The sequence below is a fragment of the Lissotriton vulgaris genome, chromosome 1_1 (genome assembly GCF_964263255.1).
Source record: "Lissotriton vulgaris chromosome 1_1, aLisVul1.2, whole genome shotgun sequence".
In the NCBI taxonomy this organism is placed as follows: domain Eukaryota; kingdom Metazoa; phylum Chordata; class Amphibia; order Caudata; family Salamandridae; genus Lissotriton; species Lissotriton vulgaris.
The window spans coordinates 697069509-697092781 of NC_141685.1; positions in this window are offsets into that span (position 1 = coordinate 697069509).

Consider the following 23273-nt stretch of genomic DNA (forward strand, 5'->3'; position numbering starts at 1 on the left):
AAGGTCTCTCAGATGTCCGGAGATGTGGCTGGTTCGTGGGATGTCGAGGATGAGTCTGGCTGAGGCGTTCTGGATCCGCTGGAGTCTCTTCTGGAGCTTGGCGGTGGTACCGGCGTAGAGGGCGTTGCCATAGTCCAGTCGGCTGGTGACGAGGGCCTGGGTGACGGTCTTCCTGGTCTCGGTGGGGATCCACCAGAAGATCTTCCGTAGCATGCGTAGGATGTTGAAGCACGCCGAGGAGACGTTGTTGACTTGCCTGGTCATGGAGAGGGAGGAGTCCAGGATGAAGCCCAGGTTGCGTGCATGGTCTGTCGGTTTGGGTGCGGTGCCCAGGGCGGGAGGCCACCAGGAGTCGTCCCAGGCGGAGGGAGAGGAGCCCAGGATGAGGACCTCCGTCTTGTCCGAGTTCAGTTTCAGGCGGCTGGTCGTCATCCACTCGGCTACCTCTTTCATCCCTTCGTGCAGGTTGGCTCTGGCGGCGGCGGGGTCGTTGGTCAGGGAGAGGATCAGCTGGGTGTCGTCGGCGTAGGAGATTATGCTGAGGTTGTGTTTGCGTACGATGGCCGCGAGGGGGCTCATGTAGACGTTGAAGAGGGTGGGGCTCAGAGATGATCCTTGGGGGACGCCGCAGATGACTTCGGAGGCCTCTGACTTGTACGGTGGTAGGCGGACTCTCTGTGTTCTTCCGTCGAGGAAGGAGATGATCCATTCCAGCGCCTTGTCCTGGATTCCGATGTTGCTGAGGCGCCGTACTAGGGTGCGGTGGCAGACCGTGTCGAATGCCGCGGAGAGGTCTAGGAGGATGAGGGCCGCTGTTTCTCCCTTGTCCATCAGGGCTCGGATGTCATCGGTGGCGGTGATGAGGGCGGTCTCGGTGCTGTGGTTGGCTCGGAATCCGGACTGTGAGGGGTCGAGGGATCCGTTCGTCTCGAGGAAGGCGGCCATCTGCTTGTTGACGGTCTTCTCGATGACTTTGGCTGGAAACGGGAGGAGCGAGATGGGGCGGTAATTCTTGAGGTCGGTGGGGTCCGCTGTTGGTTTCTTGAGTAGAGCGCTGAGTTCGGCGTGTTTCCAGCTCTCAGGGAAGATGGTGGTGTCGAAGGATGTGTTGATGATGTCTCGCAGGTGGGGTGCGATGACAGCGTCGGCCTTGTTGAAGACGTGGTGAGGGCAGGGGTCGGTCGGTGATCCGGAGTGGATGGAGTTCATCGTGCGGATGGTGTCTTCGGTGCTGATCGGGGTCCAGGCGTGGAGGGTGGTGGTGGGGGGTGGTTGTTCGGTCATGGTGTGCGTTGGTTGGTTGTCGAAGCTGCTGTGTATGTCCGTGATCTTGTTGTGGAAGTATGAAGCGAGGGAGTTGCAGAGGTCTTGCGATGGGGTGATGTCGTTGTTTCCTGCGCTGGGGTTGGAGAGCTCTTTCACGATGTTGAAGAGTTCCTTGCAGTTGTGTGCGTTGTTGTCCAACCGGTCCTTGAATGCTGTTTTCTTGGCGGCGCGGATCAGCTGGTGGTGTTTCCGGGTGGCAAGTTTGAAGGTGGTCCTGTTGTCCGGTGTCGGTTCCCTTCTCCAGACTTTCTCGAGGGCTCGGCAGTTCTTCTTGGAGCTCTTGAGTTCGTCGGTGAACCATGGGGCCTTCTTGCTGCCGGGTCTGCTAGGCGGGGTCCTCAGTGGGGCGAGTTCGTCCGCGCAGTTGCTGATCCACTTTGTGAAGTTGTCGGCGGCCTGGCTGGGGTTCGCTGAGCTGGCAGGAGGGTGCTGGCTCAGGGAGGTGGCGAGCTGGTCTGCTGTGATCTTGTTCCAGCTTCTGCGGGCGGCCTGTTGCTGGTGTTGGTGGGTCCTCGTTCTCTTGAAGGTGAAGTGGACGCAGCTGTGGTCCTTCCATTGAAGCTCTGTGGCGTGGCTGAAGTCGATGTCTGTGCTGGAAGAGAAGACTGCGTCGAGTGTGTGTCCGGCGATGTGGGTGGGGGTGGACACCAGTTGCTTGAGTCCCAGGTTGGCGAGGTTGTCGAGCAGGGTGCTGGTGTTGCGGTCGTTGTTGTTCTCCAGGTGGAAGTTGAGGTCCCCCAGGAGGATGTAGTCAGCGGAGGGGAGGGCATGCGGGCTGACGAAGTCGGCGATGTCCTCGCTGAATTGCGTGCGTGGTCCAGGGGGTCGGTAGATCAGGGTGCCTCTGAGGGTGGTGTTCGGGTTGGTGTGGATCTGGAAATGCAGGTGTTCGGCGCTGGTCAGGGTGTTGTCGACGCTGGTCGTGAGACGGATGGTGCTCCTGTGGATGATGGCGATGCCTCCTCCCATCTGGTTGGCGTTTCGGTCCCTCCGGACGATCTTGTAGCCCTCTGGGATAGCGATGGCGATGTCGGGAGCTGAAGAGGCGTTCATCCAGGTCTCTGTGAGGAAGGCAACGTCAGGGGCTGTGGCGTCTAGGAGGTTCCAGAGTTCGATGGCGTGTCTGTGGACGGAGCGGGTGTTGAGCAGGATGCACTTGAGGTGGGTGCTGCTGGAGTTCGACTTTGCGGGTGCTGGTGCGGGGCTGGACCGGATGCAGGTGAACTTGCAGGCTTGGCAGCTGAAAGGTCCGTGGGTACGTCTTGGAGTGGCTTGATGGCAATGTGGGAGTCGGCCGGTGTTGAGAGCAGTGAGGGTGGTGGCGGAGTACGTCAGGCGGGTCGGTCGGGGTCTTCGTGGGCCAGGGGTCCTGGCACTGGGCGCGGTCCAGGCGCGGACGGGCGCAGACGGGCTTACCTTTGGCGCGCCTTCGGCGCACAATCGGCGCGCCCGCTGCGCGTGACCGCTGCGCGTTCGCACGGTCGCCATTTAAGGCGAAGTGCGCGGGTGGGCGGAGCAGCTGGGAGGCGGGAGCGGGGAGGGTACAAAAAAGAAAAAGGGGCGGGGAAAAGCGGCGGTGGCGGGAAGGGAGGGCGGGGGGCGGCGCGGTAGGCGGACAACAAGGAAGGAAAAGCTAAACACGGGGAAAGTGAAAAAAATACAAACAGGCACTAATTTTCGGCAAAACCAGGGCAAAACGAGATTGAAACAATACAGGCACAAATTCACGACAAACAAAGGGAAAAAACCACCGCAGCGGAGGCAGCCGGCAACCGGCAAACGAGTCAGCAGCGAGGCAGAAGGCAGGCAGGGGGCACACGCAGCAGCTGGTGCGCCAGTCGGTCCTTGGGCACTCTGCAAAATTGAGTATACAGGACTGGGAGTAGTCTGGCAGTGTTGCCGGTGCTGTGGTGTGGGTTTCATGATTGATATACCCCATAATTTAAATAGTTCTTTAACACAAAACATTTGATTGATTATTTCCTCCGACTTCCATAATGTTAGGGATAACTCCGAATGGTCATTGTATTCATTAGGGAGAAACCTCACTTGTAATAGATCTGATGTTTTATTATAACGCAATGGTAGTATTTTTGCCAACAGCTTCAAAATGCTTCCTCTGTTTAGAATATCCTGCTTACCTCTTGAGTTGTATTGAGGTATTAGTGAGATGTACCACTGATCACTAACCTTAACTGAAGGTGAACTGGGGAGCGTCCAGACAGTTCGTGCGATGTTTCATTTAGATAGTCCTGCATTTTCCTTTTATTTTTTATTCTACCTGCATTATCGCTTCTCGATTCCTTGTCATCAGTGAGAGCAGGAACAATGTCACTTTTGCAGTATTGCTTGTACATAGTATTGTTTTCTGATAAGGGGCATGTCACGATGGAAATGTCTTACCTTGATGTTATAATACGTTCATGTATTTTTGTGTTGTTATGATTTATACAAACCATTGGTGCAGTTAAAACAGCTGCTGAATTATTACTTATGGATATGACCCTTTCAAAATTGTTCAATTGTGGGCGGTTGCTAGATGATGTAATTGGATTAACGAGTAGGTTAGGTGGATCTCGGTCATTTGTATTCTTTGATGATGTTTCATTTCCCGAGTCCTGATCTGATGATAATAATGCGTCCAATTGTAGGTTATCCGTCCTATCCCGTGTGATTCTTTTTTTGAGTCTGCTGATTTTAAGAATGCAACTTGTTTGGATGTAATTTGTTTGCTGGTATATTTCTGGCTTATCTTCACCTTTTTTGAGCTGTCTGAGCTTCTGGCCATGTTGGGTAGGACCTGCAATGCTCCATCCGATTGCACAGAGCATGTGGTTTTTGCCTCTGATAGCCTTGTTTCTGGAAGAAGTTGCTTTTTTGTGTGACTTTAAACCCTGAATAGAGTTTATTGCTATATTCTTCCAATTGCACTGAACAACTCATGTTTCTTCTGGCATTTCTGGTGTGTTTTTTTCTGTCGTTTTTTCAATGGTTGAATGTTAAGGCCATCTGTGTCTGACAGCGATATCTGGGGTCCCTGTAATATTGGATTTATCAGGAATACCCCCTTTTGGTTTCCATTTGTATTGTCACATTGACTTTTTTTGTCATGTTTTGTCAATCTCCCGGTTGCTTCTGTATTTCAGTTTCCATTGTATTTGCTATTAAATTTACTTGCTGTTGTGTCTGTACCTCTGGAATACGTGTTTTTAAAAAAAATTAATATGAGCGGCAAGGTACTTAATTTGTTTATTATTGGATCACATTTGCAATTGCCTTTTGGATCTATACTCTTAAGTGCTTGGGCCTTTGCAAGGTGTTTAGTTACTATATCTATGTTGATATTAATACTGGAGATATCGGTTGCCGTGATGTTCATAAGATCAATCTGAAGGTCAAGCTTAGCAGATTGCATATTCAATACAGAGATCGACGTTTGTAAAATACTTAGGGCCAGATGTAGGTAATTCCGATTTACCGACTCTTAAATACCGACTCATACCGATTCGGTATTTAAGAGTCGGTAAATTGGAAGGAGGCAAATGTAGGTAAAAAATAACCCAATCTGTAAGAGTCGGTATTTACCGATTCTGTAAATACCGAATCTGTATTTCCCATTGATTCCTATGGGCCTTGAAGCCCATAGGAATCAATGGGAAATAGAGATTCTGTATTTACAGAATCGGTAAATACCGAATCCTGCAAGGGTGCAGGGGGTGTCACTTTGACACCCTCTGGCACCCCAATTCCGGACTTGTGTGCCATGTGGCACACAGACATGCCCTAAGGGCATGTCTGTGTGTCACATTGCACAGGTGTGCATGCACAGATGTGCATGCACACCTGAATTCGGTATTTTACCACCCAATAGGTTTGGGTGGTAAAATACCGATTTTTAAGGGCCTGTGGCACTCTTAGGAGTGCCACCTACATGTGGTTTTTCCGAATTGGTAAATATACTGATTCAGTATTTTACCGATTCGGTAAATTTACCGATTCGGTAACTTTACAGAATCGGTAAAATATAGGCCCCCTACATCTGAAAACCCTAATGCCGGTCGGTAACGACCGGTATTAGGGCTCCTACATCTGCCCCTTAGTAAATGTTAAATGGATATGTTCTCTGTGTTGATTTGATTCTATGTTTCTTTGATTTATAGGTTTCATATCCTCCTACATTAATATTGTTCTGCTGTACTGGTAAGCTGCTAGGGATTTTCCATGTATGAATGTCGTATTGATCCTGCCTTGGACTAAACGATGTGCCAATTATAGGACTATATTTGAAATCAATTAGAATTTGTGTTAAAGAACAGCTTGGAATTTCTATGATCGAAATATTATCCTGATTTTTTGTTGTATCAATCGTATTTGCTGTGAAGACTTGATTCAATTTGTAGGATTGGTTTGTAGTTTCTGCTTGCGATGTAGCGGGGATGATTTCAAAGTTTGCCTGATGATTGTTTTTGTCTCCAGGGCTTTTACAAGTTCTGTGTTGTCCATTAATAATGTAGAATGTAACCAAGAGGCTCATGAATTATCTTTCTCTGAGACCCTTGTTATTATAAGGTGCTATGACGTGATCATGCAGTTGATTTGGATCAGCTTGATTATCTTTATTTGGAGTTGAGTGTTGATGATCAAAAGTTTTGATCTTTGCTGACGCATCACACTTTTAATGGAGTGGAGTGGATTTTTTTCATCTGATTCTGTGCTTGCTTGCATTCCAAGTTCTAACTCGTTTTTACAGTTGTTCACTGAGTGCATTGCCGCCTGAACGGTAATTTTATCACTTCTTAGCAGATGGGTTTGTACTTGATTCTCACTGTCTGTTGGCTCTTTTGTTAGCAGTTGGCTTTTTGCTTGGTTTTCATTGTCTGTTGGCTAAGTTGTACAGGGTCTTGGTTGATGATCCTCTTGGGTTTTTAATTGAGTTGTTTTTTGAGGCACAAGAGGGGTGAGCAAACCCTTTATATTTCCCATTTGGGAAAAGATTTCTGCCATTGGGTCTTTCAAGTAGGAAAATGTATTCTTTATTTCCAATTTAGCTGACTTTCCAAAATAAGCTTTAAGTGGTGAAATTATTAGGCTTGATTGACCAGCTGCCCTTGCAAGCTGTCTAGTGTTGCCACTCCTTCTGTGATCAATTTTTTTTTAGACTATTTTGCTGGGGTAGTTTTTGTAGCGGGTATGCTTGCCTAACCCGGCCCAATCTCATCTTGTGTAAGTAAGTAAATAATAAATACATTATTAATTACCTGATGAGGACAGTGGGGGTTGAGGGTAGAGTTTGAAGGTATCACAATTTCTCCTTCCTCGCACCACACACTTGAAGCAAATAGATAATAACTGATTAGTACACACCTAAAATTTAGCAGCTGAACGCTACCGCTGTCCTGATATGGCAGTCACAACCTGGTCTGGGCTTCAGTCTTGCCCCCCGCTTCTGTCGGTATGGCTCAGCAGCCTCAAAACAGTGGTTTGCCCGATTTGTCCCACTGCGCACTCCAAGCTCCTCAAGGCCTCTCCACCAGTGCCCTCCATTTGTAAAGGGTGCACGGCTGGTGAGGGGGGGACCCCAATGTCCTCCCTACCCTGTACTAAGAGAGGTTCTAAGGGAGGCAATAAAAGGGGCACCTGCACAACAGCAATTGATTCAGTCATGAAAAAGTACAAAAAGTAAGGTCATTTTCTAAGCTTACCAAGAAGCAGTACTATAATGATGCAGCTGCCCCACTGGCAATCCTCTTGCTCCTCATGCACCAGGCTTGGTCCTCTGGCATCGGTCGGTTGATTAAAAAGTTGAAGAGTTCTGGGTCATCCAACGTCAGAAATAAAAGTCTGCCAAACTGCCAAGCTGCTAAGCTGTCAGGGCCCAACAATGCAGCAGCCCTGCCGTGCCCTCTCAATTAATCCTGGCACAAGGGGTGAACAGTGTTGATGATCGCCTTGTCTTAAAAGCCTGCAACAGACTGTGAACACCATGTGGGGAAATTAAGCGAGACCACTCCTCCCTTCAGAGATCTTACAGATAGGTATTGTAGGGTATCTTCAGAGGAATGTAGAACAAGCCAGTGCTGTCACAAGCACTTCATCTTCTATTCTGTCAAACCTCCCACTTATGGAAGGGAATGGTTTGCTCAATCTACAATGAAAAAGTTGGTCACCTCAGAATTGCTCTACTGGCAATCCATGAATATGTTTCTATTACTTTCTTTTCATTCATGCTAATTTCTCAAGTAATTAAGAAAGTACAAAACTACATTAAAAGAATCCTGTAAGTTAATTTCATTAATGTTGGTGCTGAATCGAAATCATACATAAATCTGCCATAGCTGCTAAAAATGAAAGTACCTTAGGGGGTTATTAGACTTGGTAGGAGGTCTATGGTGACAAATTGCCCATTTTCCCCCAATGTTTAGATATAGCTGCCAGGTGAATGCAATGCATTTTTTTAACAAAATAAAACATAAGTCCCCTGATGTTCATTGAGCCTTTCCCTAGTCTCCTTGTGAATCGGGGTCACTGTGCATGTTCCCTACCGAACCACAATGCTTAGCATTGCCTTTCCAGGTAGGGGAAAGTCTGACTGTCACTCTGCCCCAGGAAGGGTTAGGAATAAGCATGGGCGAATTTTGCGAATTCGCGATCCGCGAATTTGCGGATTTGCGAATTCGCGATCCGCAAAATTCGCAAATTTGTGCGAATTTGCGGATTTTTGTTTTTTTGCGTGTTCGCTGGTTTTTTTTGCCTGTTCGCGGGGATTTGTGCGTCTTCCCGAGCCGCTTGCATAGCAAAGTTACCCATGCAGTCGTTTATGGGAGAGGTAGAGAGAGATAGATAGATAGATAGATAGATAGATAGATAGATAGATAGATAGATAGATAGATAGATAGATAGAAAGAGAGGGAAAGAGAGAGGGAGAGAGAGAACGAGAGAAAGAAAGAGAGGCCGGATCTCTGAAGGGCCAGATTCCTGAGTTGCCCCTACAGAACATACAGCTTTTTATTTTTAGCAAAATGCATATGAAAATTGTGCTGCAAAGGTCTCTTTTAGTTTAACCCCTCCTGACAACTCAAAATGGGTGTATTTGCCATCCTCTCCCTTCTTCCTGTTTTTTATATCTGTAAGTGCTTCCTGATGAGGTTTAATTCCTTGGACAGGTGCCTCGTTGCCTACTTGTAACTATTCTCTGACCCTGCTTCAAGGGTCAGAGCAGGGTCAGAGAATAGTTGCAAGTAGGCAACGAGGCGCCAGGAGGCAATTAGCAGCAGGTGTCCAAGTTGAAGTTAATTTGTTTGTAACCCTTTTGTAAAAGGTTACAAAGAAATTAGGTTCAACTTTTGCACCTGCTGCTGTTACCCTTGCTTGGCTGAAAATTCGTCCCCGCTGATTCGCTGATTTTACCGCGATTTCGCGAGATTCGGGGATCGCGAAATTGCGGAAAATCCGCAAATTCGCCCGTGAAACGGATTTTACGCCCACCCTTAGTTAGGAAACCATTACTTTGACCTTAGAGAAGTTTGGCTCAATGATTAGAGCGGCGGACCCTGATGCAGAGGGCTAGCCCAGTACCAGGGTTCAATTCCCCGCCTCGGCGGGTCTTGGGCTCAAAAATTCCACAGACCTGATAATTCTCGCCTCGGTGCCTATTCCAATCATGGAGTCCCACTCTGCAACTCTAGGCAATAGCTTGCTTAATCTCCACAATGGCCCCCACAACGCTAAGGATGCCTGGCCTCCACCTTGGGGGTGCCCAGGAGTGGACGCCTCACAGGGAAAGCCAGGATGGGTTCCACAGCGGTATTCGTACAAGCGCCTTGAGACCCTTGCGGGTGAGTAGTGCGCTACACAAGTATCAATTTACAATTTACAATTACCTTATGGCCCTGTGTAGGATGAGCCATTTAGTCAAAGGCTTACGCGGCAGAGCCAACAAAAGGCATCACCAGTTGTAAACCTAGTGCTTCCTCGACTTAAATACAGCAGAGATACTTTGAGTTTGCAAGGGCAGAAACCCTTGGGGTTGCTAAATAAAGTCCATATTGTTTTGAGAAGGAATTTTTTTATGAGCTCTTTTCTAAACCAATGTGCACAATGATTGCAGAAATATTTACAAATGTGGTGTTAACAACAAAGTGCGAATTTTCTTCAATACATGGTTTATGCAACACTTACCAGTGATCAACACAATTGTTTGTAATTTCATGCAATCCACCTATTGTCATTTGCGGTGAAATGAGAACTTGACCTAATGATCCACATTTCTAATCCAAATGTCACTTGATGCTCTACATACATTTTACCAGAAAACAGTTCAGTGAAGGGAAAAAGTGCATTTTTTGCTCTTTCTCAATTTCACATCTGCTTCAGCTCTTGACCAATTACACTCTTACCCACATCATATTCACGCCAGTCACCAAGGTAACTCCAAATTTCTACTAACAAGCAGATCCGTACAAAATTAACATGTAGATACATAACTAATAACTAAAAATGTTAATATAATCCTCCTTTTCAAATAAAGATTGCAAATATATCTATCAGGTTTTTCTTAGCCCTTTGTATTTTGGATAGTGGAAAGTGAGTTAGGTGTAGACCAGAAAGTGGTATGGGGTAGATGCCCTTCTTTGAAAATTTGTGATTCTTTTTTTTAAATATTTTTTTTTAATTGCATCAGAATTAATCAGGACATTTTTATAATACTACAATGAAAAAATATATAATAATAGGGGGCACAGCCCCGTTGTCCAACAAATGGGTGCACATGATTAAAGCAAACATATATCCATCTGAGATGAGATAGCATTGAACAAGCATACGCATGGAAATATTAAAAGAAACAAAGTATTTCAATGCCAGCACATACATAAATAGAACACGTAAAAAGCAGGCAGAAAGTTCAGGACAAAAAGAATACAATTATACGATTTTGGAAAGAGTCACAAGTAGTGCTGAATATACAGATCCTAATTGAACCCTATCCAAGTTGCTCAGCTATTCATCCTGAGACATGAATCAATTGCCCTATTAAAGTTCTGGGGTTGAAACATTAACTTTCACATGCATTTTGACCGGTACATATTCTACAGCCCTGAAGCTGTGAACAGAATAAACATTCCTGGCATTCCATCACTTGGGCTGTTTTAGTTAGTTACTGGACGTATTGTTAGACAGGTCATTCTCAAACTTGTAAATATTGTAATCATTTCCATTACGATAGTCACTTCCCCACCACATCACGAGCACTACCTTGAGCACTTAATTCAATTTTTTCACATTGGAGCAACCTTTTGAAACTGTGAATATTTGATTAGGTTCTCAAATACAATTCCTTCTCTAAGCCAACATTATTTGGTCATCTTTAATTCATAACTGTTGGGTGTCTTATTAGCTTTTTTACTTTTTCTGAAAATTATAGGTCAGTTGGACCTTTTGTTGTACATGCTATTCTCCCTACCTGGCAATTGAGCCTCTGTGTTAGTTGTAGACAAGTGGGATATTAAGGCTTTTACTTCGCCTTTTGACGTCACACAATCCCAAAATGAACTACCCTTAAAACTACTAGTGGCAGTACAGTTCTTGGCCTGTGAGGCTGTACACTTGCCAGGTTGGGAACCCTTCAGCTCCCCATTATGCATTTTAGAGTTATAGTTAAAGGACCACACAAAGTCGCGGGTGTGATGGAAGCCTCCTCAGTAGCCACTAAGATTGTGTCCACTATTAATTCTGCTTACTCATTTTCTAGAAAGCCATTTGTATTTACAGAGGCAGCTGTTCCTGTTGTTGGCATAGAAAGAGTATTGCTAACTTCAACCGCACTTTGCGCATGCTGTAGTGAGGCACAGTCACAGACTGCCATCGGATCAGAGTCTCCCCACAACATAAAAACAGAATGGCCAAAAATACTCACAGTTTTGGCCACTGACTGTATGGCCATGGCAGAGCCAGCTGCTATTATTACCAGGGAGCATGAGGCATAAACGGCGAGAAGCTGCTACTATGTTGCACCATAGCTGATTCTCAGGCTCCAGTCTCCAGTCTCTGTTACAATGTTACATCCTAGGATCGTAGCAGCAGGTGATGTGGGTGAAGTAATCCTCTGAGTCAGAGTCTCCACTTCTGGAGCGTCCACCAAAGAAATCTCCTCTCCACCAGAAAGTGACTCCTTGGAGAATGCTTGAAGGAGAGTGGTTGCCGCGCCTGACCCCAGCAGCTTAAGGATTAGTTGCCCCACTTGGGAAAGCACTGCAGTCTACTGTGGTTGGCTGCCTGTGAGGTCCACTGTCAGCGGTTTCCAGCCTGCTCACCTAGGGGTGGGACTGTGCTGAACTGCAGGCCCCACATCCACTCGGTAGTGCACTGGAACCCGGCAGCTCCATGTTGCAACTAAACAGCCTTATCCAGTGCTGGAAAGCTTTGTATGCGGTTTTCCGAGACGCTTTACTTGTCCCCCTCCGGATTCATGCTGGTACTCTGGACCACAACTCAGCTGATCATCCATCTGCCTGGACTCATTGATCAGTTCCCGCAGCCAGGATAATTTACTTTCCATACTGAAGCCCGGCCACTCACACGCCGGCTTCCATTGTCCTTGGATATCCTATACAAGACCTCATTTGAGCCACTCAATGCCTCCTTTCAAGTGACACCCTTACAGCGGGTCTAGAGAGGGGAGCTCAACCTCTGGATTCTCGCTCCCCTCTGTGCCTTCAGAGCACTTTTCAAGAATGATGTAACCATCGTCCTAATGATGACCTTTAGTTAAACAGGCCAAAATGCTGTTGACTCCACATCGTCTTTCGCAGCAACCAAAGGGTCTCTTTACAAACAATGAAATTGTACCTATAAATTGTAAATACTTTTGTTTGACCCCCACTGTGTATTGTTTCCTCGCTGCCTCACGTTGTCCCATAAGCCCTTAAGTCACTGCGTCGTTCACTCATTGCAACACTTCCAGTGCACATTTAGTTGTTATGGTTACCGCAATATTTGTATTTTAGTGCTTCTATATATAAATAACAACCCTTCCACCTTACTCTGGTCTCCCTCGTCACATTTTCCGGTACGATGTGATTGATACACTTTGATGAACAGTCCCCTGTTTGATATACCAGTTGAGTCATTGTTCTATTGTTATGTTACTTACCCAGTCTCAGCTGGGATAATGGATTTACTCCTGTTTCATTGTACTTCACTCATCCACTCCGGAGCGTACTGGAACCCGGCAGCTCCATGTTGCAACTAAACAGACTTATCTAGTGCTGGGAAGCTTTGTATGTGGTCTGCAGGAGACCATAAGCAAATGCCCGAAGTAGCATTGACCCCAGCTGCACACCAGCCACATGAATGAATTCCCCCTTTGTCATCAAGGAAGCAGCTACAAAATCCAAATTGGATTCTGGGCATCAGTAATTGCAGCTGGGTGACTGCTCTGCGGTCAGCATGCACCCACGGGGCTAAACAGCAAGACCTGGTCTCTCGCTGTGTGATCAACCAGCCATTTTCGCTCCCTCAGATGCCACATATTTGTGATTCATTAATAAAACAGATTAAAAAATAGAAACATATACCTATCAGGTTTCTAGGCAAGAATGATAAAACAGGGCATGTCTTCAAACAAGGTCTGACAGACAAATAATGCAATGTACAATGTACTGTATTAAAGGAAACCACAGTCCCAGAAAAATGCCTCATCCTTCAATCATTCAGCTATCATCTCTGTTAAAACCGTACTGTCATTCATTCTTGAATTAGACCAGGGGTCTTCAAACTGTGGGGCGCGACCCCCAGGGGGGCCGTGGAGTGGTGTGAAGGGGGTCGCGCATTCACAGTCACACGTCTGCCCTGGCCTCCAGGGCTTCAGCCCCCCTCTTCCCCTGTCCTTTGTCTCAGCCCAGTGAAACTCTAGCTGCTGGGGGCTCGGCTGGGCAGTGTCTGGAGTTTTATCTCCAGCACTCCCGAGTTTTTCACAGGTCTTTAAAGACCATTAACATATTTACATGCCTTTTGTAAACTGGTTTCAGAGGCTTAATGTTTTTTATGGTTCCAGTACCCCCTGGGACCCCACTCTGCCTATTCCTTACATTTGTATTTTTACACTTCTTGCTGTAGTGTGAGAATGCATTAAATGAAAAGGAATATAAAGTTGGGTTGCCAAAAGAAAAATGCCTGCTCTTGACACTAAATAGAGTTATAAATAAAAAGTATGTATAAATTAGTTATGTGACTTTTCTGTCTTTGTTCTCTTTAATTTTCAGTCATGGATCATTGAGGCAGCTCTAGAACACAATTAAAAGTGACACAATTAAAAGTGCTTTCTATTTATATTTGCTGTTTTAAGTATTCACAGATAAGTGCTAAAAATACAGCTTTTGGTGACTGCTTATTTCTGGGCCATCAAAATAATGAGCTGGTAACCCTAATCATAAGACTGGAAGTTTGTTGCAGGATCAGCACATTATTTATTTCCTCCACCCTCAATCCCTAATTAATGCCATTATAGCAATAGTTTAACTTATATCTGAAACCCTACACTTCAAGTTTCTGGGAATTCACCCTGCTTTCAGACAACTCACTTCTCATTCTCGCCTTCACTTTCACGCTCACCCTGCACTCGCAGCAATCACAATGCACTCGCACTGATCACCATGCACTCACACTGATCGCCATGCACTCACACTGATCGCCATGCACTCACAGCGATCACCATGAACTCACAGCGATTGCCATGCACTCACACTGATAACAATGCACTCACACTGATCACCATGCACTCACAACATTCACCGGCTCACCCTGCACTCACAGTGATCTCAATGCACTCACACTGATCACATGCACTCACAACATTCACCCACTCACCCTGCACTCACAGCAATCACAACGCACTCACACTGATCACCATGCACTCACAACATTCACCCGCTCACCTTGCACTAAGCGTGGGCGGAAAATCCGTTCCGCTCGCGGATTTTGCGGATTTTCGGGAAATCCGCAATCCGCGAGATTTGCGGATTTCCCGCAAAATCCGCAAATTCGCACGCAGCGGATTTTTTTGGCGGCGCGCGGCGTTGGTGATACAATTTTTGCGGCGCGCGGCGTTTATCATCGTTTGCCGAGTTGTTTTTTTCGATAGTTTGCGAGTGCTGCGCCATTTTGGATCTTGCTGTGTGATCCCGCGGGAATTGGCGAGCGCGATTACGTCATCGCGGCTTGCCAGCGATAGTTTGTCAACGCGAGTACGACGAGATCACGTCTCGCGGTACTTCGCAATTGCGAGATTTGAGATGCGGCGAGCGAAAATATAAATTTGCAATTCTGCACAAGAAATCCACCAGCAAGCAGCATAAACCTTCTAGAAATGATGATTTTTATGTGAATAACTCCTTAGTTTGACATTTGCCTGCACTTTTTTAGCGAGGAGTCCATTTTGGGGAGGGGGGCAGGGGGGTGGGAGGAAGGAAGTGCCCCATAGTCTTCAACTTCCTGTTCCTGTTCAGCAGGCTCCTCCCAGTGCTTTGTCCATCTCCTGGTCACTTTTCATTCGGATGTGGACCTGGAAGGATTACTTTTTGTGGATGCTGCTGGATCTTTGGATTTGAGGCCTTTTTGACTTTCTTTGGATCACTGTTGGATTAGAAATTTTACAAGTAAGTTTGTTTGGGGCATTACAGTTGCTGCAACTAAAATTTTGGGATTTTCGATTTTTGGGCTGTTTTGGGGCCTTTTCCCCAGGGGTACTCAGTGGTGGGTGGACTGATTCTTTCTGTGGGTTGTCTTGAACTTAAACATCATGGAGGCCATAGATGAATTGGGATTCTGCTGATTTTTCTGTGTTTTTCGATTTTTTTTTTTTGTAAAATTTTGTGTTTTTCGATTTTTGACCTGTTGTTGGGGCCTTGACCAGGGGTAGTGAGTGGTGCATGGGCCTAGTCTTTCTGTGGGCTGTCTTGAATTTAAACATCATGGAGGCCATGGATGGAATGGGATTGTGCTGATTTTGCAGTGTTTTTCGATTTTTGGGCCTGTACTTGTGGCCTTTTCACCAGGGGTATATGGGTCTAGCATGGGCCTAGTCTTTCTGTGGGCTGTCTTGAATTTAAACATCATGGAGGCCATGGATGGAATGGGATTGTGCTGATTTTGCAGTGTTTTTCGATTTTTGGGCCTGTACTTGTGGCCTTTTCACCAGGGGTATTTGAGTCTAGCATGGGCCTAGTCTTTCTGTGGGCTGTCTTGAATTTAAACATCATGGAGGCCATGGATGGAATGGGATTGTGCTGATTTTGCAGTGTTTTTCGATTTTTGGGCCTGTACTTGTGGCCTTTTCACCAGGGGTATTTGAGTCTAGCATGGGCCTAGTCTTTCTGTGGGCTGTCTTGAATTTAAACATCATGGAGGCCATGGATGGAATGGGATTGTGCTGATTTTGCAGTGTTTTTCGATTTTTGGGGGTGTTCATGGGGAGGGACATGCCATGTGGCTGGTGGCCATTTTGAGTGCAGCTACAGGCACTGGCCATGTGCTGGCAGGCAAGTGGCCATTTTGAATGCAGGCTTTGTTGTTAGGCCTCCAACCATTTTGCCTACTTTTCAACCTTTATTTATGCCCAGGGGTAGTGAGTCTTGCATGGGCCTAGTATTTTTGTGGGTTGTCTTGAATTTAAACATCATGGAGGCCATGGATTGAATGGGATTGTGCTGATTTTGCAGTGTTTTTCGATTTTTGGGCCTGTACTTGTGGCCTTTTCACCAGGGGTATTTGAGTCTAGCATGGGCCTAGTCTTTCTGTGGGCTGTCTTGAATTTAAACATCATGGAGGCCATGGATGGAATGGGATTGTGCTGATTTTGCAGTGTTTTTCGATTTTTGGGCCTGTACTTGTGGCCTTTTCACCAGGGGTATTTGAGTCTAGCATGGGCCTAGTCTTTCTGTGGGCTGTCTTGAATTTAAACATCATGGAGGCCATGGATGGAATGGGATTGTGCTGATTTTGCAGTGTTTTTCGATTTTTGGGCCTGTACTTGTGGCCTTTTCACCAGGGGTATTTGAGTCTAGCATGGGCCTAGTCTTTCTGTGGGCTGTCTTGAATTTAAACATCATGGAGGCCATGGATGGAATGGGATTGTTCTGATTTTGCAGTGTTTTTCGATTTTTGGGGGTGTTCATGGGGAGGGACATGCCATGTGGCTGGTGGCCATTTTGAGTGCAGCTACAGGCACTGGCCAGGTGCTGGCAGGCAAGTGGCCATTTTGAATGCAGGCTTTGTTGTTAGGCCTCCAACCATTTTGCCTACTTTTCAACCTTTATTTATGCCCAGGGGTAGTGAGTCTTGCATGGGCCTAGTATTTCTGTGGGTTGTCTTGAATTTAAACATCATGGAGGCCATGGATTGAATGGGATTGTGCTGATTTTGCAGTGTTTTTCGATTTTTGGGCCTGTACTTGTGGCCTTTTCACCAGGGGTATTTGAGTCTAGCATGGGCCTAGTCTTTCTGTGGGCTGTCTTGAATTTAAACATCATGGAGGCCATGGATGGAATGGGATTGTGCTGATTTTGCAGTGTTTTTCGATTTTTGGGCCTGTACTTGTGGCCTTTTCACCAGGGGTATTTGAGTCTAGCATGGGCCTAGTCTTTCTGTGGGCTGTCTTGAATTTAAACATCATGGAGGCCATGGATGGAATGGGATTGTGCTGATTTTGCAGTGTTTTTCGATTTTTGGGCCTGTACTTGTGGCCTTTTCACCAGGGGTATTTGAGTCTAGCATGGGCCTAGTCTTTCTGTGGGCTGTCTTGAATTTAAACATCATGGAGGCCATGGATGGAATGGGATTGTGCTGATTTTGTAGTGTTTTTCGATTTTTGGGGGTGTTCATGGGGAGGGACATGCCATGTGGCTGGTGGCCATTTTGAGTGCAGCTACAGGCACTGGCCATGTGCTGGCAGGCAAGTGGCCATTTTGAATGCAGGCTTTGTTGTTAGGCCTCCAACCATTTTGCCTACTTTTCAACCTTTATTTATGCCCAGGGGTAGTGAGTCTTGCATGGGCCTAGTATTTCTGTGGGTTGTCTTGAATTTAAACATCATGGAGGCCATGGATTGAATGGGATTGTGCTGATTTTGCAGTGTTTTTCGATTTTTGGGGGTGTTCATGGGGAGGGACATGCCATGTGGCTGGTGGCCATTTTGAGTGCAGCTACAGGCACTGGCCATGTGCTGTCAGGCAAGTGGCCATTTTAAATGCAGGCTTTGTTGTTAGGCCTCCAACCATTTTGCCTACTTTTCAACCTTTATTTATGCCCAGGGGTAGTGAGTCTTGCATGGGCCTAGTCTTTCTGTGGGTTGTCTTGAATTTAAACATTATGGAGGGCATGGATGGATTGGGATTGTGCTGATTTTGCAGTGTTTTTCGATTTTTTTGTGCTCTATAACTGAACTGATGTTCCTCTGTCTTCCATTTTTTTTAGGTGCACAAGACTCAAGAGAACCACCAGTGCCAGGAAGAAGTCCTGCAGCGGTGTGTGTGTGCAGCATAACGTCACGCGACGTCACGTCTGGCCTCAGACAACTCTACAATTCGTGCAACTGCGGCCTGCTGTCTGACCTGCTCTGAAGAAGATGGCCCCGCCCCCAAAGAAAGTTCTCCGTAGCTCCTCTAGCAAGAAAGTTGCTAGTAAGGAGCAGAAGAAGCAAGTTACCAAGGAGGCTGGTGTGCCACCCGCCACTTTTTTTGGGAGCAAAAAAAAAAGTACGCCTGCAGCAGCAGGATCTGCTGGGGACCAAGCTGAGAGCAGCACCCCTGCTCCATTGGGTTCAGTGCCTCCACCACCACGCCAACTTAAGTCAAAGCCCTTGAGTGCTTCAGAGGCAGTCAGTGTACTTCTCCAATCACCATCGACCAGTGATGTTGGCTCATCGCAAGAAAGTAGCAGCAATGTCCCTGAATCAACACAGGTTGTTGTAACTCATCTGACAAGTGTTGAACAACCACAGCCGCAACAACAACACCATGTGCAAGTACACGCCCAAGTACATGTGGAAGGAGAGGCAGCAAAAGGAGATGCGCAAGCAAAGGTGCATGGAGGTTCACAAGTGCCCACAATAGTTGTTCCTCCCGAAGTAGGGGCACATTTGGAAATCGACAATGAAGCTGAGGTATCATTGGAAGCCACTCCTCCTGATGATCATTCATTGTCTTCCACATCCCTAGCAAGGAAAAGATCAAGGGGGGTGTCTACATCTTCTTCAAGCCCACCGCCTTCTGATGATCTGGATGACGAATGGGTACTACCACGGCAGCCTGAGAGTGAGGCACACCATGATCTGACACCGGTACCTCCTAAGCGTAAAAGGAAGGTCGTCCAAAAACTCAAACCTATGGAGTGTGATGAGGCTCAACAAGAAGTGACAGATACTGCTGGTGATGAAGCCTCTCACGATGACGACGAGCCAGTCATCACAAAGGTCACTGCAGCCCCACCGGGCATGCAGCAAAGAGACATTTTGACCCTATCCCGAGAAGCTGCTGAGCGTGATGATGATGTCGGCGAGGAGGCAATGGAAATGGAATCATTAGATTTGGAGTTAAGTAGTACACCAAAACCTACCGCTTCCATATTTCTTCGCAAGAAGGTACCCACCTCGTCCTCGACCTCAATTCGTGGTGGTGAAAGTGCAAAACGTACTGAAGTTCGGCAATCCACATCCTCCACTTCATCTGTCATTAGCAGCAGGACCACCACCACCAGTATCGCCGCCTCCTCCGGCCCCCGAAGACATTTCAAGTCTCCAGTTTGGGACTTCTTTAGTGTTTGCCCAAAAAAGGAAAACGTAGCCATTTGTAGCCTTTGTAAGCTTCGATTTAGTCGTGGTAAGCTTGGTTCTAACTATGGTACCGGAGGCCAGAGAGGTCATCTTGAGAGAAGGCACCCTGTCCAATGGTTTCCGCACCTAGAGGCGGTCAAGAAAGCCGGAATTGCACGTAATGAAAACGTTGATTTGTCATCTGCTGATGACGAGGAGGTAGAAGAAGACGATTCAAACACTTCACTTACACCCAGTTCCCATGTCAGCAGCACACCCCATGGGAGCCACCCTAAGAGTGTGGGAGAGAGTGAGACATCAATGCGGAAAAGTTCATCAGCGAGCGTAACTGGGTCGAAGAGATCATCATCATCCCGTAAATCATTGGTCCAGGGCAACATTAAAAAGATGTTGTTTACAGAAGCGCAATATGAACGCAACCACCCAATGACCCGTCTGTATAACACTAAGCTGGCTAAAATGCTAGCTCTGGACCTTCTCCCTTTTTCTTTTGTAGAAGGGGTTGGTTTTCTAGAATTAGTGACAGCGCTCTGCCCTAAATGGAAGGTTCCTAGCCGGTTCTATTTTGCCCGAGTTGCGGTTCCAGCACTACATGAAGATGTTCTGAAGGTGATTGGGGCAGCTTTGCAGAAGAGTGCTGTTCACACTATACATCTGACAACAGACATGTGGACCAGTGGCGCAGGCGCTGATTACATGTGCATCACTGCACACTGGGTCTCTTTTTCAGGGGCTAAAGCAAAGCTAAACTCAGGTGTTGACACTAACATTGTTTTTAAAGGTGCTCGGAAACATGCAACACTAGCCATGTTTGGTTTGGAGAAACGTCACACAGCAGAAAACATTTTGGATGTCTTTAACACAAAGGTCCTTAACTGTCTGTCCCCACTAAAACGCAAGGTTGGTTATGTTTCCACGGACAATGGCTCCAATATAGTTAAGGCCATGAGGGACGGTTACTATTTCAGAGTGCCGTGTTTGGCGCACTGTATAAACCTGGTTGTCCAAAAATTCTTGGGTAACAAACGCAGTGCAGCGTACAGTGTATTGGAGAACTGCCGAAAAATTTGCAAGCATTTCAGGCATTCTTTTAAGGCCCGGAAGCAGCTGAGGAGCATGCTATATCAATGTCAAATGCCAGTGAAAGCACTCATCCAGGAGGTGGTAACACGTTGGAACTCAACCTTCTACATGCTTGAGCGTCTGTATGAGCAGTATACGCAACTCGATCAATATTTCTTGAAAGAGGGTATAGAGGAGCTGAGGATGGGTGGGCCGCAATGGAACATAGTTGAAAGCCTAACACGCATGCTTCGTCCTTTTGAGGTCTTCACGCGTGCAGTCAGCAAGGAGGACTCTAATTTGGGAAAAGCTATCCCATTGTTGTACATGCTGGAGGACCAACTGAAGGAGGTGTGTTCTGTGTTTGGAAAAGATGACAAAAAAAAAGACTCTTTGCTTCTGGCTGAGCAATTATTAGAGCTCCTACAAGGTGATGAACGTCTTAAAAAGATCCACTCAGAACAGCATTACATTTGTGCTACTATTCTGGATCCACGCTACAAAAAGGCGCTGGCAGGCAGAGCATTCTTTCCTTTTGGTGATGAAGATGTTACAAAGTACAAACGTTGGCTAGCCTTGTCAGCCAAGAAGTTTGAAACAGAACGGCTGGAAATTGAAGGAAATGGCAGTACATCAGCAGGCCATCCCCAGTCAAAACAATCCACTTCTGCACCTGTGGCTGTGGCACAAGTGACCTCTCAGCCGTTAAAGACACCGGCAACCGGATCATCTGCACGAAAGACAACAGAAACATTGGAGGCTGAAGAGGATTGGCTAGCTCTGCGTGGGTTTGGTTCTCAAAAGGTCAGAGGCACAGCAAGAGCTACGCAAAGTGGAGGAACCTTGGAGGAGGACCTTGAGTCGATGGTGAAGGACTATCTGAATGACTCCACAGAGGTCTATGTTAATTCTGACCCATTGGCGTATTGTCATGGGAAAAAAGAATTGTGGCCACAGCTCACCAACCTGGCTTTAAACTACTTGTCTTGCCCACTCGCAAGTGTGTCTTCTGAACGGGTTTTCAGTGCGGCTGGTGGGATTGTAACTCCCAAACGGAGCCGCCTCTCGCCCAAAAATGTAGAGAGGTTAACAATGATCAAGATGAATCAGCACCTCATACCACCAGATATAAGAGTACGAGAGAGCGTGCCGGATGAAGAGGAGGTGGCCAGCACCATAGATGAGGGAATTTCTACTCTGTCAGGTGCCACTGACCTCACCCTGGCTGAATTCGCAGAGTATGATGACGAAGCCTTATTCTTATTCCTGGACCGTGATACCGACTTCGAGCCCTGAAAATGAGACAACGAATCAATAACTTTCTTTTTCATCCTTATTCACTTTTATTCCTGTGTGTCTGTCTTTCTTTGTTGTGCACAGTTAGTATAATTCAAACTTTAATCAGATAATCACAAAAACAAGCCCATCAGCAGAACTGTCTTCACTTGTTTGCTAATTTATTTGAAGGTGCCGCAGTCTGCATTCCTCAGGTTCACAAGTTCAGAAGAACATGCTCCTCTATCCTCCTCCTCCAGACTCCTATTTCCATCAAAGCAGAGGGCTGGTTTACGCCCAATGAAGAAAGACTCAGCACTTGTGGGGGTGTTGTTCTACCTCTTTGCAGGTGAGTTGACGGGTCTGGGGCCATTGCTGGGAAGCACTAAAAGTGGTTTGTGCCAAATCCGAGGCGGAAAATTTTTTGTGTTTTTGATGACTTGCTTGCCTTTGAGGTGCTCTTAGGGGGGGTTCCGTCTGTTTGTGGGTGCGTTTCGTGGTCTGAGAGCATTGCTGGGACACTCTAATCTTGATTGCATTTGCTTTTCAGGAAATCCGTCGTGCCAACCCCGACTTATGGCCTAGCTACGCAGCGCGTTTGGACCGAAGGCCCAGAAATATTGCAAGTATGAGATTTTGCTTTTGGCCTGTTTGGGGGTGTTATGCTTCTTGGCGGGTGGGTTGCCGGGTCTTGGGGCATTCCTGGGAAGGTCTAATACCGGGTAGAAGTGGTTGGGACAAAATCCAGGCCGATTTTTTTTTGGGCTATTTCTGACATTTTGCTCTATGTAGCGTTTTCGGGGGCCTGTTTGGGGGGCTTCCTGGTGTTTGTGGGTGAGTTTCGTGGTCTGGGAGCACTGCTGGGACACTCTAATCTTGATTGCATTTGCTTTTCAGGAAATCCGTCGTGCCAACCCCGACTTATGGCCTAGCTACGCAGCGCGTTTGGACCGAAGGCCCAGAAATATTGCAAGTATGAGATTTTGCTTTAGGCCTGTTTGGGGGTGTTATGCTTCTTGGCGGGTGGGTTGCCGGGTCTTGGGGCATTCCTGGGAAGGTCTAATACCGGGTAGAAGTGGTTGGGACAAAATCCAGGCCGATTTTTTTTTGGGCTATTTCTGACATTTTGCTCTATGTAGCGTTTTCGGGGGCCTGTTTGGGGGGCTTCCTGGTGTTTGTGGGTGAGTTTCGTGGTCTGGGAGCACTGCTGGGACACTCTAATCTTGATTGCATTTGCTTTTCAGGAAATCCGTCGTGCCAACCCCGACTTATGGCCTAGCTACGCAGCGCGTTTGGACCGAAGGCCCAGAAATATTGCAAGTATGAGATTTTGCTTTTGGCCTGTTTGGGGGTGTTATGCTTCTTGGCGGGTGGGTTGCCGGGTCTTGGGGCATTCCTGGGAAGGTCTAATACCGGGTAGAAGTGGTTGGGACAAAATCCAGGGCGATTTTTTTTTGGGCTATTTCTGACATTTTGCTCTATGTAGCGTTTTCGGGGGCCTGTTTGGGGGGCTTCCTGGTGTTTGTGGGTGAGTTTCGTGGTCTGGGAGCACTGCTGGGACACTCTAATCTTGATTGCATTTGCTTTTCAGGAAATCCGTCGTGCCAACCCCGACTTATGGCCTAGCTACGCAGCGCGTTTGGACCGAAGGCCCAGAAATATTGCAAGTATGAGATTTTGCTTTTGGCCTGTTTGGGGGTGTTACGCTTCTTGGCGGGTGGGTTGCCGGGTCTTGGGGCATTCCTGGGAAGGTCTAATACCGGGTAGAAGTGGTTGGGACAAAATC